At 34.9% G+C, this 16,699-nt stretch overlaps 1 long non-coding RNA gene across 1 annotated transcript; it reads right to left on the bottom strand.

Moving 5' to 3' along the window:
• Positions 1–3,288: 3,288 nt before the first annotated feature.
• On the bottom strand, positions 3,289–4,313 carry LOC147519967 (uncharacterized). Its single transcript, XR_015214338.1, has 3 exons — positions 4,171–4,313; positions 3,977–4,028; positions 3,289–3,380 (listed from the first exon to the last, which is right to left on the bottom strand). It is a non-coding gene; the product is annotated as an uncharacterized LOC147519967 (long non-coding RNA).
• Between the last annotated feature and the right edge of the window lie 12,386 nt (positions 4,314–16,699).

Here is a 16,699-nt window from a genome sequence, read left to right as displayed (position 1 = left end):
AAAAAGCCTCTAAAGCATCATGGATATACTTTTCTAACATGGCGTTCATGAAGGCATACAGTTTGGAGAAAAGTGTTGTAAGTGGTTCCAACTTTTCTGCATGAAAAAACATTCAGGTGTGTTGTTATTTTCTGTAGTGACACTTCAGGTCAATAGTCCCACGGAAAAGAAGCTTTAGTCCTAATCAAATCTCAATCCTCCAGCCCAAACATATACCATGGGACAGGATAGCGTATATAATAATTGCTCACTTGAATATAGGTGACCTGGCCGGTCTTACAGAGCATATACATATATCATATATATACATGAAGCTATTAAGCATCAACTTAGAATGATCCGTGAGCAGAATTTTCTTAAAATACCAAGTGTGCACCGGTTACTTTCGATAAACCGGTGCGAATCACGGTTCGCATACTAGTTAAAAAGTAAGGCTTACGACACGCGGTTAGGTTTTAGTCCATTGTTAGGTTTTCTCCTATTTTCGCTGCAATCAACAAAACTAAGGTGCACATTCATACTCAACGTCACGTGTCATCTACACCTATTAAGAGCATTTGCAATGCAAGTGAATATAATCCCCCCTTATCACCACCACCTCAACACTTATTCACCTTCTTTTCACCAAACGGTGAAAAACAAGGTGAAGCTGTGCAATGCAAAGGTGAATAAAATATCTCGGACGTGATGTTGGATTCTGTCTGGACATAAAAATCGAAAAAACGCTTCGAACGGAATGAAACATCCCATCTGAAATTTTAAAAAAAACCAAAAAAAGTTGAAAAATCATGCGAGACAGAATCCAATATCCCGTTCGGAAAAAAAACCCATTTTTTTTTAAAAAAACACACGAGACGGAATCCAACATCCCATCCGAAGTTAACAAGTCAGCCACTATCTCGGTGATGAGTTTCACCTTGAAATCAACTGGACAAAATAGTCACTAGGTATTCACCTCTGCATTGCAGAACAGTTTTTCCCCAAAACTGGTGACTATAGTCACAAACCTCTTGAAACCCCCTGCATTGCAAATGCTCTAAAGGTACGCATATTTTACACTACCATAGTACAAAATATCAAGATATAGATATTTATCGATATTCAATTTCTGGATATGTATCGTGGATATATCCTCCTCTTTAGGGATATTTGACATTGTTTCACATGTAAATATCGTGGATATATCCAAAATATCGACAAATATCGTGGATATTGTGGATATTTATTGATATATCATGATACATTATTTATATTTATTTAAAATATAATGGTAAATATTAAATAAAATTGTTATATACATAAAATATCGCCAAATATCCTCAAATATCACAAATATCGTAAATATCGTCAAAATATCACTGATATTTATAGTCGTATATATCTCTAAACATATCGTGATATTTATATATCTTTCTCTGAAATCTGGATAGATATCCCCAAATATCGCGATATATCGGGATATTTTTTTATGAGATGAGAGACTGAAAATAGAGATTATAATCTTTCTTCCCACTTTATAAAGAACTAGCTCTTATGGAAGTAGGCATCATTGACCGAACCACGATATATCTTTGTGTTGTGGTTTGTTTTAATTCTGTTTTATATTATTATTTGTTGTTAATAGTTGTTTAGCGAGTTGGGCATATTAGTATAGATTGTAGTTGATATTTAAAATTTGTCTGGAGTTGAAGTGTGTTCAAATACAAATTATTTGTGTAGTGGGAGAATCGATTGGTATTGATATAAATCTCAACAATATTCACCTGGCATACCCACGATTGCCCTTCCTTTCATCCACCAGGCCATCCAAAATGTTCACTACTTCTCTTTTGCAACTTATTTCCAGGATTCCTTGTCGATTCTTTCCCATTCTCTGGGCATACAACTTGGTCACAAAGAAAACATAACGAGTTGATTGACACTGCTGCTAATGGGGACCTCGGTAAAGGACTTAGGAGACTTTTGTTAATTCTCGTTAAGTCTCATGGACACATCACACATGTCATGGTGTGGTGTGTGTTCCTGAGAAATCTGACTCTAAAAACACATAATATGCACTTACTTGAGTCAGCTAAATTAGGGAAAGGTTACGAAATTCTTTCACGATTGAAGCTGCAATAAACCACCACCAGATGAGAAATATTGGTTCCAAACGAAACTTGTATCAAAAGTTTTAAAAGTTCTATTGATCAGATCTTTGTTCGCAATTCTGTGCTCTGAGTTCCCTTGATAAATGGTTTACTGCTGCTATCACTACTACATAAAGATGCTCAAGGCAGAGAGCCAGAGACCATCACGACAAACAAGTGATTGACATTCTAATGCCAGTAGCGCAAGGTAAAGGTGATTCTCTTTTGCAGAAGCGTTCTTGACTTCTTGTATGTTTTTTCAACCAGTGAAGAATTGAAGGAAACAAAGGCTGGAATCCTCAGGATTTGAAAAAAGTAGAAATGAAGCTTCGAATTGGTTTTTGTTGGTTTTTTACTTTTTTATAGGTGGAAACCGTCCAAGATTGTCAGCATAACATCAATGGCCACATTTTGACCTGTTCAGTGCACCCTCCAGCAAACAGTCATTCTATCATCTTTCCATGCAAAAAACAGGACCTTTACCACAAAATATCAACATCATGACAAAACCATTACAACAGCAAACCAGTCAAGCCTACTGGTCAAGGTGTCCAGTGGCCAAAATCATCAAAGACCATTAATACTGAGTAGTTGAGAATGCTCCCACCTTTACGCCCTTTTTTGGCGATTTCAATTGTTCGTAGTCCAAAATACATAAAAACCCAAAATAGATAAGTAGATAAAAACCTCATTCTTAAATCTTATCTCCATTCTTCTTATATCTTATCTCCATTCTTAAAACCTGTAATTTTTATATCATCGAATTGGACGAAAGAAAATCTCCAGGCGATCATCGAGAATGAGCAGATGGTTCCCAACAGCGTCCGCACATGGCTCAAGCGAGCGAATCCCATGGGTATCAACCGTTACCTCTCCATTATATACATCGACTTCAACCCCTAATGATTCGAGAACTAATATCATAGTTCTAATGTCAGAAACATTAGGAATGTTATGAAGTTTTGAATTTCCAGAACAACAAAGAGTTCCGGCAAGAACTGCCAATGCCGAGTTCATCACAAAGAAACTACCAGCCCCAAGCAAGCCTAACAGCAAGAGAAGGTAAGATAGCTGAATACCCAATTCAAATAATTCACCAATCTCAAAACCGGTCGAATCGATCTTTTCACTTGGTATGCGGTTTGTGCGAGAACCCAACCGACATTGCTCCCCAAGAGAGTGCAGATACCCAAGGTAATGGCTCATTGACTTTAATACTATCCTCAATAGTCAACATATTCAAAGAAAATTCTGCAATAAGATGACAATAATCATTAGTATCATTGTCCGTCCCTTTAAGCATTCGAGAAAATTCGCACTTTCGAATACTAAAGTATAAAGCATTGCTTTGAGAACCAAGCTATGAGACTATGGCATTAAAATTACAAACTAATGTGTCTATGATGATGTAAACGCTATGGAATCTCGAGTAAAGGCATGTTTTTTTTAATCGAGTGCATAGCTACAAACAGCACAAGTAGCCAATCGAACCATAATTTTTGATCGAGAACCAAACTTAGAATGACCAAACTCATAATACAAGGATTCGTTAGCATCTTACATCTAAAATATTCTTATTCATTCTCCGTCATTGATATTCCGGACCATCAACGTTACATTATGTACTCTATAAGAAATTACTAATATATGCTCCTCATCCAACTGAAGATTCAAACTATTAAGATTAATAATATGTAGATCATGTGTGTTATGCATTATGTATTATATAAACTAATGTAATTGAGATCCTCCAAGTAGCTAAAAAGATAAAAGAGTACAAGATGGCTTATATAGGCATTAACACCATGTTAAACCAAAATGAAAGAAAAACCATGAATTATTATTACCTTCATGGTGTCTTGATATCAAGCCTTTCATCTTAATTTCCTTTCTGAATATCTGCCTTCCTCCAAATGAAAACAAAAAAAGTAAATTAGTGACTATCTTTGCCAATAAAACAATGGAGACTCAACATTTTCAGTTTTACTAACAACTACAACAAGATATATATAACAGAAGAAAATTATGCATGAAGACTTACATGAGAAGTGAAACTCTTATTAAACAATCCTTTCCTTTTAAGATGGGGGAAAGAAAATGTCATTTGGAAAGTTGAAGAAGAAACAGGTAACATTGTATTCTTTGAAGAAAATGAAGAGAAGAGAATTACAGAGTTGGTATTGAGGTTTCGTGACCGGATAGCTTGGAACCACCAACGATAATGAACTTGTCATCCGAGCTTTGGGTTTGATTTGGGATTTGGGAAGCGGAAGCAGGATATTGGAGTGTTCGGATGAACTTCCGGAGGTCCTTTTGTTACCACCGTTATGATTATGATGCTCCCATAGATGAATATGGTGAGATAAGATTCTTCCGAGAAGTCTGCATGCATTGGTTGCTCATGAATTTTTTTGGTTTTGATTGCTTTAAACTTCACGACTTGCAGGTTTGGTAAGGCAACCTAAATTTGGGCATCTGAAAAATCTTCATATGGGCTATTAAGCTCGTGAGGGTGCTTTAATTTTTGTCGACCCCGTTACTACTTCTTTAGGAAGCTTCCAACAGGTAACAATTTTTCTAATATCACGAAGTTTTCCACCTGTTCTATCTTGGTAACTCAGTTGCCTTAATCAATCATATATATATTTCAGGAAAGTGTATTCTCTTCCAACTCCGGAGGTTGTGCAGCCTTTCTCGCGAACTACAATTCCAAGTCTGCTGCCAAAGTTGTGTTCAGTAACAAGCACTATAACTTGCTTCCTTGGTCAATCAGCATCCTTCCTGATGGTGAGAATGTAGTCTTTAATACCGCAAAAGTAAGTAGTGTAAGCTATAAAGAAGCTCTGTTTAATATCTTAACCAATCATATATATATATATATATATATATATATATATATATATATATATATATATATATATATATATATATCATAATCAAGGTAACTAAATCCTAGCTGTTTAAAGATGTATTTTTGGCAGGCTTTTCCACCTGCTCCGATGCCCTTGGCGGCTTGGCCCCTATCTTTCTCTCTTTCGTAGATTGACCGGATATTTCCTTTAAGTTCTTTCCCTTCTCTTTCTTGGTAGATGTGTATAATTATTTTTAAGTATATGTCTTTCCCCTTTTCTTTCAATTCTATATATATATATTTTTTAAACCCATGATGGCATGATATACCCTTGCTTCTCTTGCATTTAATTCTTTTACCTACTGAATGTTTATTCTTTTGGAATAGCTCCATCTCCTTTTGAGGGCCAAACTGTTTTTTCGAAAGTAGTAGTACAATTGCAACCAAGGGTCCACCACCGGTAAGACCTTTTAGTGCTTCAGGCTATCATTGAGTTTTGGACCGGTTTCCACTTCCCACGGACTACTCAAAACCAGAGACACGGACCTACTGTTTTAGTAGCCACAAGTGGAGAAACCAACAAACAACAATTGAATTAATCTACTTCACTTTTGATTTTACGCTTTGACCATGAATTCGATCTTGATGCTTTCTTGCCAAAAAACACAGTTTTGATCCATTTTCTTAGAGATTTCCCCATTCCAAGAAGTAAAGATCCAGATAACCAAGTTGTTTCGAGCGCAACAAGCTGCGCCCATAAGAGTGTTATGCGACTTTGATCCAATTGCAATAGCGGTTTGAGAGTCCTGGTTTTCATACGGATACCATGAATCAAGAAAGTCCATACTGAACTACTTAAAAGTAGAAATGTTGACTGTCTTCATTCTTAGATATGGAACAAACTTCATCAGTGAAGCAGAGTAAACCTTTTTTCTTTTTTTGGGCTGACAACCTTGGTAAATAAGGAAGCCTATGTATAATATTATCCAGCAGGGTACAATGCACAAGTTGCAATATGTGCATGCATCATAAAACATAAATGTAGATTTGATTGTCATCAAATAGAGGTATTGAGAAAATGCATACTACAACAATAAAAATATTCAAGTATAATATAGATGCTCAGCATGAACCATTATGTTACATACTCACATCTTCCTTTTTCGGTTCCAAAAAAACTAAAATGTGCTTTCACGCAATTGTAAAAAAGTTACAAACACACTCATAACTTTTCGTAGGACATAGAACATACTAAAAACACCTATGAAGGGTTGGAACTATACCCAGACTAAACAAAGATTTTTGAAGATTATAGATCATCATATGCAGGCCAAACCCCATTTCGATAAGACATCAAAAACAAAATGGCTTTGAGCTTTTTCGGTTAGAAAATTCATTACAAGCAGAATTTTTCGTGATTTTTCAGCCCAATTTCAGGTTTGTGACCCTCCACATCGAGCTATACCACTCTCTTGCCCTCTTGTTTCAAGATATTTTTAATAATCAACTGAGATGAGTTTAAGGTAGCCACATGGATCAACTCATCGACGCCTTAATTTTCCAAATATAGTATTTTCTATGTCCAAAGAAGAGATATATGTACAAGATATTACTAAAAATTGACTTTTGCCCAGCTTTGGTGAAGTATGAGTACCACATGCTAGGACTCGAAACCCAGAATCACATGGACCATCCCAATTGCATGTTTGTGCCCCCCACGTTGAGCAACACCATTCTAATGCCCTACTGTTTTTTAGCAATCAATTGAGATAGGCTTGATGTAGGTACCAAAAAAAAAAGTCATCAGATGGCTATAAATTTCCCAATGTTGTAATTTGGTTTGTATGTTCCCCAAGGGATTTATGTACAGTATACTACTAAAAATGACTTTTGCCCAGTTGGTGAAGTACGAGTACCACATGCCTGGATTCAATGCCTTACAGCATCAGCATCATCAAACAAGTTATCTAGCAATGTAACGAAAGAAATAGCTTGATGGAAGGCAAGAAAAAAAAACGATTATGCACTTGAACTCATCTTGCCTAATCAGGGATTTACTAACTACTCACCTTTACTAAGGTGGTATTAGAAGCAACATTTAGTAGAAGTGCTGAAGTAATTTACAATAATAAGTTTACACTGATTCGGAAAATGATACACCAAATAGAAAGGATTGGTGCGAGAAGAGTAGTAAAATCTATATCTCAGTGTTTCACAAATTTTACTTGAGTAGTTGAGTCCATTTTTTTTTTTTGGGTGGGGGAGGTGTGACCCATGACCCAAGGCCGTATCCCCACTATATGACTAATAATTTCATCATTTGCTGGAAGATGAATAGAAGAAGAAGATACTACAAGGGTCATGAAACATGCATGATAATATCAAGTTACCAGGAGTAGCAATAACAATAACCAGGAAAGGAAGGTGATCCTGATGAAATAAAGTTTACCAAACAAAATAGAAAAATAATAATAGTAATTTAGAACAAGGCAACTTCCCAAGAACCGTTCATTTTTCTACTTATTAGAAGCTCCAAACTATTGAAGTAAACGGTGAAATCCAACACTATATCTCTGGCAAGATAGAAAATTTTGGAAGCAATAAACAACATTTACTGAAAAACAAATTTCAGATTGAGAAAAATAGTCGTCTTGGTGAAAATCTTTCATTACTTATCTTTGTTTACTGTAAATAATCTCTGAAAGGCAATACTTATTTTGATAGAATCTACTCTATTCATCTTCTTAGGCACCAATTCATCTAAAAAGATATGGTAGAAACTGCATGACCCCACAAATGAATGAAGATATTAGTAGTACTGTGAACGAGAAGATAATGGACGATGGGGCTGGTGTGTCCAATGTGCAAGAGCAAGGGATTGTTGAGTCTGACACTGAAGGTACTTTTGGTTCTTCTTCTTACTTTTAATGTCATTTACAAGTTTATATTGCATGATGTGGCTATGTGTAGTTGTGGAAATTTAAGTTAGTGAGGCCATGGCCAGTGAATGGCCTCTAGACGGTTGGAACACAATATTTCCAACTGTACTAGATACCTGGATGGGTGAGATTCCCAAGTAAAGATAGGATAAGGTCAATGAGTGCAAGTTTTACTATTGGAGAATATTGCTCAATCCCTGGGCTTCCATTTTACGTTCATTGTGTTGTGCGAGACATACTTTTTATCAGAGCATCACTGCGAGACAAAGAGGGTTTATATGTCGAATTCACAACTTATGAGTATTTGGCAATCAAAGTAAGTGCAATTATCTTTAGTGTCTGTGTTAGGTTTAAATATTCTTTTTTTTTTTTTGAATTTCAGACATGAAGATTATTCCAACTATTAAATTAGAACGCGTTCTAAGATAATAGTGTCAAATTTACTGTTTGTCGATTTTCTCTTCAATTCAAAGTCACATTGGGAAGGTACTCGGTTTATGCTTTATATGAGATTTTTGAGGTGTCACCAACAGTTTTGATGGGCATGGAAATACGGGGTTGAGTGGTGGTGTTGATTGGTGAGGAGACTCCTCGCTTTCGGGCCTCGAGTTGAGTTCTCACCCCTCAGGGGTCAAGGTAGAGTGATTCTAGCTTACTTCTTATTAATTAAAGGGATCCATGTCATTTCACTGAAGACCAAAGACCGCTTATTCTTCTTTTCCTCTTCCCATTTTTTTGCCTTTGAAACCATTCTGATTGTGACTTTAGTGACCGGCAAGGGAAGAGAGTTCCTTTAGGCAATGATTGTATTTTCTTCAAATTCCTGCTTAACAAGTCGTGGTTCTACCGAAAATTTGTAAATCATGTCATGCACAGGCTTTGTTGTGTAACTCTACCTTTTGTTTCTTTTTTTACTTCAGGTTGATCAGTCAGGAACTGTAGTTGAGGTACTCCTGAAGGATGGAAAGCCAGTTAGCGTTGACACAGTACTCTCTCTCTCTCTCTCTCTGCGTGTGTGTGTGTGTGTGTGGAGTTAAACAACCATTACAATATTGTTTGAATTTAAATTGGTCATTGAACAATTTCGGTGTACAAATAATTTTATGCTCATTTTGCTTCACCCATTGCCTGAACTTGGAAGTTCTCTTTTTCTTTTCTTTGCAGCCTCTGTTTGTTATTGAGCCCTGAAGTAAAATGTGGATGTGTTGTAGCATGTTGAAAATATACTTAATCTTAATGTTGATCCACGGTGTTTTAATTGTTTTTCTTTGGTTTTTCAATTGTTCACCATCCACCCCGAAAACCCCAAACTCTCTAAAAGAAAAAGCAAAAAAATCATCTAGCCTTCTGAACGGTTGCAATGATTCCCGTGCCTTCAAAGTTCGAATTGAACTGCTCGCTCCAACTCTATACGCCTAAACGTTCTATTACTCCAAGTCAAATTGATCGTTTTTTTTCTTGAAGAGACCCAGACAGTGATTCCCCTAGCTTTTGTTTTCCTCAATTTCTTAATTCAATTATATTTATTTCCTCATATGTGACTCCTGTGGATTTCTTCTACAAGAGAAATCATGACTAATGATCAGTGATACTTCCTCTTCCTCTCAATTAATCTCTGTGACTACCTTAATTAAGGGAATAATCTTACTACATTGTGATAAACAATAAAAGAATTGTATTACTATATTGTTTTGATAAGAATGAAGAGAGATATTATTATGTTAGTTTCAGTCTATCTTCCTCTGTTTGATGGTAGTTACAAAAATATTTCATTTTCTTCTTTGACAACCATATAGATTGCATGTCTGCTCAATCAGGCTTTATGGATTTATGGGATCTCATCTTTTTCTCCTTTTCTCTCTCGGTGTCTGGGTGTTGATAAGAGAAAAGAACGAACAAAACATTCAATTACATGGAAGACAAGAACTCATTATAACTGGTTGGAACCTCAAACTTCATCAACTAAAAAACCAAAAAGAAATTATTCTACAACAAGTACTTTGCCTTCTAGCACATTTAATGCACGTGTTCCAACTCGAGGAAGGATATAACTATTTAAGAAGACAACTTATAGAGAGCCTCTTCAATATTCTCACAAACAAAAATGAGGACAACTCTCATTCTTTCTTGCTTACTATGGCATCTTTTCTTTATTGCAGCATTGCATCATCAGAAACTGGCCTATGCAGCCGGAGGGGGCCAATGGACGCTTTTACAGAACAACATTGGGATAGCAGCACTGCACATGCAGCTGCTAAACAACAACCGCGTGGTTATCTTTGATCGAACTAATTTTGGCCTGTCAAATATTTCGTTGCCCAATGGCAAGTGTCGAAATGATTCTAATGAAAAGGCAGTTATCATATATCTACTTTAATTTATAACCAAATGGGATATCATATTGTGTCATATCTGGTCTAATTGACCTTAAAGTTGGGAGCAACATTAGCCATCGCGGATTGTGTTTTCTTGGTTGTCAAGATTAATGTGATTATGTGAAAGAGATGGCTTCACTAATAAAAATAATAATAACAGGAAGAATAATGAAAAAGCATGTGGAACGTAGTGGAGTTTTGGTTTTCATATTTAAATCCAAGCAAATTTAAATATGAAAACAAACTGATTTGGTTGAACATGCCTTACTTTGAAGAGATGGGAATAAGTAGTCATAATGATACAGTCCCAAGTGGAAAATTCTAATGAAGAGTTGCGCGTGTTGGGCTGTTGGTTTTTGCAAAACCAGCTGCCATGGAGTTATAGAGAACAATATCTGGTTAGGGATTTTGATCATACAAGTTTTGGGAATAGTCCATTATATTGTGGTGGAGGTGAGAGTGAAATTGTGGATGAGTTTGGTGAGGATAGCAAGTTTGTTAAGGGTGTTTGATTTCATTATAAATACTTGGATTTGTTTGAGTTCTCAAAGGAGTTGCATTTGGATATTTAATTTATAACATAGTTAGGTCCTTTCAAACTAGAGTTGATGAAAGGAAGTCAACTTAAAAAAAAAATGTTTATCGAAAAAAAAATAAAAATAAAAAATACTCTATATGACCCATTAAACTAGGGGATGAATATGTTGTATCTGCATTCATTTGGTAAGTTAAGGTAGTGCCAATGGTAATGTTGGAATTGGATTGTATAGTTTGTGCCAAATAGTTATTTGCCGAAGGGTGCATTGACAATCACCAAATATAATAATAATTTTTGTTAGCATTCCTTTGTCAAAAGAGTAATTTAAAATAACAAAAATTTAATTGAAAAAAAAAAAAAAAATTTCTTTTCTTTTATTTGGTATGTCTCATGGTCTCAAATGAAACCACATTGCACCCGTGGTCCTCAAACCACCTTGCACATTGCCAATGTTTGAATGTTGAAGACTTGAAGGGTTTAAGGTGCTTAGAGGCTAGAATGACTTGGACAAATAAAAGGTCAGAAGGGCAAAGAAACTTTTGATTGATTTCGTCCAAAAGAGTCTGCAACTCTGCCAAGTTGGATTGGGTATGATGCACATTTTTAACCGAATTCACAATCACACAATGTAACATATCCTAGAACAGATATGTTAACATATATAGCAACAACTATCAATGTATTTAAATTTTCAAGGTTGTTTGATTTCATTATAGATACTTGGATTTGTTTGAGTTCTCAAAGGGAGTTGCATTTGGATATTTAATTAATAACATAGTCAGGTCCTTTCAAACTAGAGTTGATGAAAGGAAGTCAACTTCATAAAAAAAAATGTTTATTGAAAAAAAATAAAAAATAAAAAATACTCTATATGACCCATTAAACTAGGGGATGAATATATTGCATCTTCATTCATTTGGTAAGTTAAGGTAGTGCCAACGGTAATGTTGGAATTGGATTGTATAGTTTGTGCCAAATAGTTATTTGCCGAAGGGTGCATTGACAATCACCAAATATAATAATAGTATAGAGGCACAAACCTGTACATGAAACATTTTTAGCTGAAGTGTTAATAACAATTCACTTCTGGCATTAAGGACCTCCGACTTTATTCAATTAAATAATCCTAATTAAATAATTAACTCTTTATGGACTTGATCCGTCAGTAACTTTGTAGAGAAATTTAGATATTGAACTAACGTCCACATCTGTGATGAAACAAAGATTAAGGTTTTCTAATACATTGAGCTATGGAATGGAATAGGAATTACTGTGACTTGATTTGTAATGTTGTGATTGGATATAGAGTTGATAATCACACTAACATGCACACTTTTGTAGATGTGTCAGTAAATAATCATGGTTACCTTACTTTGTAATCCAACTAATTCATAGTAATTGTGCTACAGGTATGGGACAGTTACAAAGACATAGTCACAATATAGGAGATTACACTGCTTTTGTATTGAATGTTTCATTGTAAAATGTGTGTTGAGACTTGGGATTCTGCTCTCAAATATATCTTTATAAATTGTAAAATTGTATATACATCTAGGTAACTAAAGAGTCATTATGAGTTTACTAATTTTCATTATTTCTATGTATAGAACTCCAAATGTAAATAAATGTCATTAAATCATTGATTGTCGTCACAACACAAACAATTGTGTATTAACTTCTGTTTAGTTTGTTTAATGATTAAAATAGGATCTCGATTCTTATTTATAACTATTATGATGCATTAGTATGTAGGAGTATTATCCGATTACATAATTGAAATGTCGTTAGCCATTTGTTTTTAAGAGCAACTGTGGCATATCACTTATATGCCCACTTGCTCGATTTCCTTGAATAGTTCTTTGTGTGTTATTCCCTACTCCGTTGATCCTCTAAATGATCCTCTAAATGATCTTCTGTTGAGTGGACCTTGGAAGAAGTCAATTTTAGATACAAGTAGTGGTTCGATATAGTTCTAAGATTGATATCCGGATTTACACTCACAAAACTTGGCAGACAACTCATCCATACATCAATTGGGACTGGAAATCCAATTTGTTTGCATATCAAACAGACTATAAAATGTGTTCCTGAAGATTGACCTCTCAAGAAATCGACTCTTTTGGCTATCGATCGGTCGGTCAACATTGTAGGAAAACACGATCCTTTCTTGGGTGGGGAGGACTTTGACAATGTCATAGTGGAGTATTTGGTGAGTGAGATCAAATGCATTCATGGGATTGATGCTACAATATAATCGCCAAGTTAGCTGTCCAAATGCTTCGTCAAGCAGTTGAGAAAGCTAAGGTAGGACTCTCATCTAGATTTGAAATTGACATCGATTTGTCTTTCGCTACTGCTGATGTATCAGCCAGAAAAGATATATGTACGATTTACACTTACTAGATCAAGGTTTGAGAGCTTGCAATCCCCTTCAAAAAATATTAGAAAAACATAAACCCTTCAAACAAAATATGCAATGAATCATTAGCTATCAATATACATATATTATTTATTCAAGTGGACTTTAGGTTTTTGAGTAATTAGCTATCTATGCAGCAAGTCCGGCCATAGGCCGGGCCAAATGGCTAGTTACAACAACAACCCATGTCTAAACTCCCAAAATTTTCCAATATATCGGCTATTGTCAAGAGTATTGAACTATTGATGTTTCATCAAATCTTTGTTCGCAATTCTAAGCTTCAAATTCTCCTGACAAATCTTTCACTGCTTCTAAATTAGGTTCAAGAAAATACCCTCACTGTATTCTTTGTATGAGTGAATCTTAGCCCCACGACATATAGTCATATACCATAAATTAGGTAATTTCGCTTTCAAACTTCTGAATTAATTAGTGATAATCAGTACATATCCCTATACACACCACAAATCACATAACATATTTAATATACACACAGAAGTAATAATCAAATCCCTTTTTTCCATTCCTGAATACTATCAATTCTATATCTTAATATTAAAGCTCCTGCAAGGGGTATTTTTCGAGCTCTATTAAAATTTCATGTCATCTCTTATTAAAACCGAAATTTCTCTCCTATTAAAACGGGAATATCTCTTCTATTTGAAAAATGAGAATCCTTTTTTACAACGGAAATTTCTCTCCTATTAAAACAAATTCTAGCACTTCTAATTAAAGTGAAAAACATTCTCCTATTAAAATGGGAATTCCTCCCCTATTGAAAAGGGAAAATACAGCATATCTAATTAAAACGGGAATTATTATACTATTAAAACATGGTCTCTCACCCAATTTAAAAAAAAAATGGGTTTTTAAAACTTAATTAAAACAATTTGTTGGAAAATTAAAACGGGTTAGCGACTAAAACGATAGTTCCAATTTTCTAAAAAAATCTAAATATTTTCAAAAGAGCTGGTGCGTATGCACAGGCCTACAAACTAGTCTTAATATTAAAGCTCCCACAAGGTGTTTTTCGAACTCTATTAAAATTCCACGTCATCTCCTATTAAAATGGGAATTTTTTTTCTATTTGAAAAACGAGAATCTTTTTTTTACAACGGAAATTTATCTCCTATTATAACGGGAATTTCTCTCCTATTAAAACAAATTCTAACACTTCTAATTAAAGCGGAAATCATTCTCCTATTAAAATGGAAATTTCTCCCCTATTGAAAAGAGAAAATCTAACATATCTAATTAAAACGGGAATTATTCTCCTATTAAAACAGAATCTCTCTCCCAATTGAAAAAACGGGTTTTTAAAATTTAATTAAAACTTCATTTAAAATAATTTATTAGAAAATTAAAACGACTTAGAGATTAAAACGGTAGTCCCAATTTTCTAAAAAAAATCTAAATGTTTTCAAAAGAGCCAGTGCAACAGGCCTACAAGCTAGTTTATCACTATAAGTAACTCAATATCCACTTCTACAAAATTTGCCACATAAAAAGTTTGGCAGTAGTACATAACTGAATAAAATAGCTTGTAATCCACCAGGACATTGTTACTTCATTAGTTAGAAGATCATCTCAACGGTTTCTGCTTACTATTCCCGTCATGTGGACCAAACCCCTGTTGTGACAACTTACTATAAGTATCACCTGAAACCAAGAAGAAGATTATTAACATTTCAAACGGGACTTACATAATGATAACAAAAAAGAACACAAAATGGAAGTCCTTACAGGCATAGTACCAAATATCAAGATATGGGAATATATCGACTTTTGAAATCTCGATATAGTCGCCCCTTTGTGTGGGGATATTTTACATAAGAGCATTTGTTGATATCGTGGATATATCGATAGAAAAAAAATCGTCGCATATTTGGGCGATATTTAATGATTTATCGTCGATATTCAGAACAATGACGAATAAAAGATTGGTGTGTGTTCTTCATACCCATTTTCACTTGTTCTTCTTACATATTCAACTTAAACCAAACCATGATCCTTTGCTTTCAATTTTTATTTGTTTCCCTTGTGTTTTGCTTTCCTTTTCATTCTCTTTGTTTGCTCTTGTTTTACAATTCAAATTCCCCAATGTAACTAGATAACTCGAACAAATTGGAAGATTTTCTGTCCTCACCTTCATCTTTACCATATCATTCACACTTTCTTGCAATATCAGTTGGGAACTTCATAAGTGAGGAAGATGTTTTAGATCTATTTTTTTCCTTAAGATTGAGACTTGAATATGGAAAAATGGTAAATAAGTCCTAATCAAGTTGAAGTAGAAGGTTGTGGTTTTGTCAAAACAATCAAGAGACGACCAATTTCTTGTTTCTGGGGATATTTTTAAGATAGATCGCCGATAATTACAAAAGAATGACAAGTTTTATCCAAAGCATATCCTGGATAGTTTTTTGGTGAAAACTCGATATATATCGCGATATATCGCGATATTTTTATCCACTTTATAATTAGCATCTTTAATTTGGATTCATTCAATTCGCAAGCTACTTCTACAGCGACTTGATTTGCAGGTCTCCACACAAGCCAGCTCCGTGTCTAGGATAAAATAATGCTAACCAAGAGGAAAACAATCACGAGTAAATCTCAGTTTTAAGATAGAGCCACATTTTCTTTCTCGGATTTCAACTATTAAATTTTATCCTTTTGGAAACAGTTTGGGAACAGTTTGGGATGAAAATAGAGTGAACCTACGAGGGGGTTTTATAGAGTGGTTGTCCGGGTAAGCTTAATTTTTAAGCTAAAGTTGCTTAGACCCTACGCCTGCGTTATTCTTAAAGCCGGTTCCTTTTTTTACATAGGGTCTGGAATGTGACATTTAACTTTCTGTTTTCACGGGGAAATGATATGTTTGCTTGTTTCCACGGCAAAAATTTCTTGGTTCTCTTTGGTAGCCAAATCCGGTAGCGAAAACTAACATATCATTTACTCTTGCCCAGTTACGGGGGAAGATGGTTTTCATATCTAAACTGATGAATTAACACTTTGAAATTAGCTTGATTTATTTGACTCAAAATTTTATGATTCTCAAAACGTGGGGTGATTCAACAACTCTATAATTCTAAAAGGGTCTGTTCTTCGTGATGTAAAGTCGCCAAAGGGCCCCAGTTATCCATTGAATTGCAAAGTTAACTAGGGCTCCTGTGTGTTTTAAGAAGTTCTGCTTGAATCTATGGAAATCATCCAAGTAACCGTGGCAAGAGATTTCGTTCAGGAAGTGCACAGGCTAAATACTTGCTACTTCAAGCTGGAAAATTTATTTTGGCCATCTAGATACCGTTTCAAATAGGAGGATGGTGTTAATTCTATTCTGATCAATATTACCTCTGAATATGTGCGAAGATCAGATTCCATTGATAAAATTATTCGGCATTCTAAATGATCAAGCAATGAAATCCTCCTTTGTCGACCTGAAGCT

The sequence above is a fragment of the Coptis chinensis genome, chromosome 2 (genome assembly GCF_015680905.1).
Source record: "Coptis chinensis isolate HL-2020 chromosome 2, ASM1568090v1, whole genome shotgun sequence".
Lineage (NCBI taxonomy): Eukaryota > Viridiplantae > Streptophyta > Magnoliopsida > Ranunculales > Ranunculaceae > Coptis > Coptis chinensis.
The sequence above is the reverse complement of the archived record's forward strand: the minus strand, read 5'-3'. Positions and strand labels throughout refer to the sequence as shown.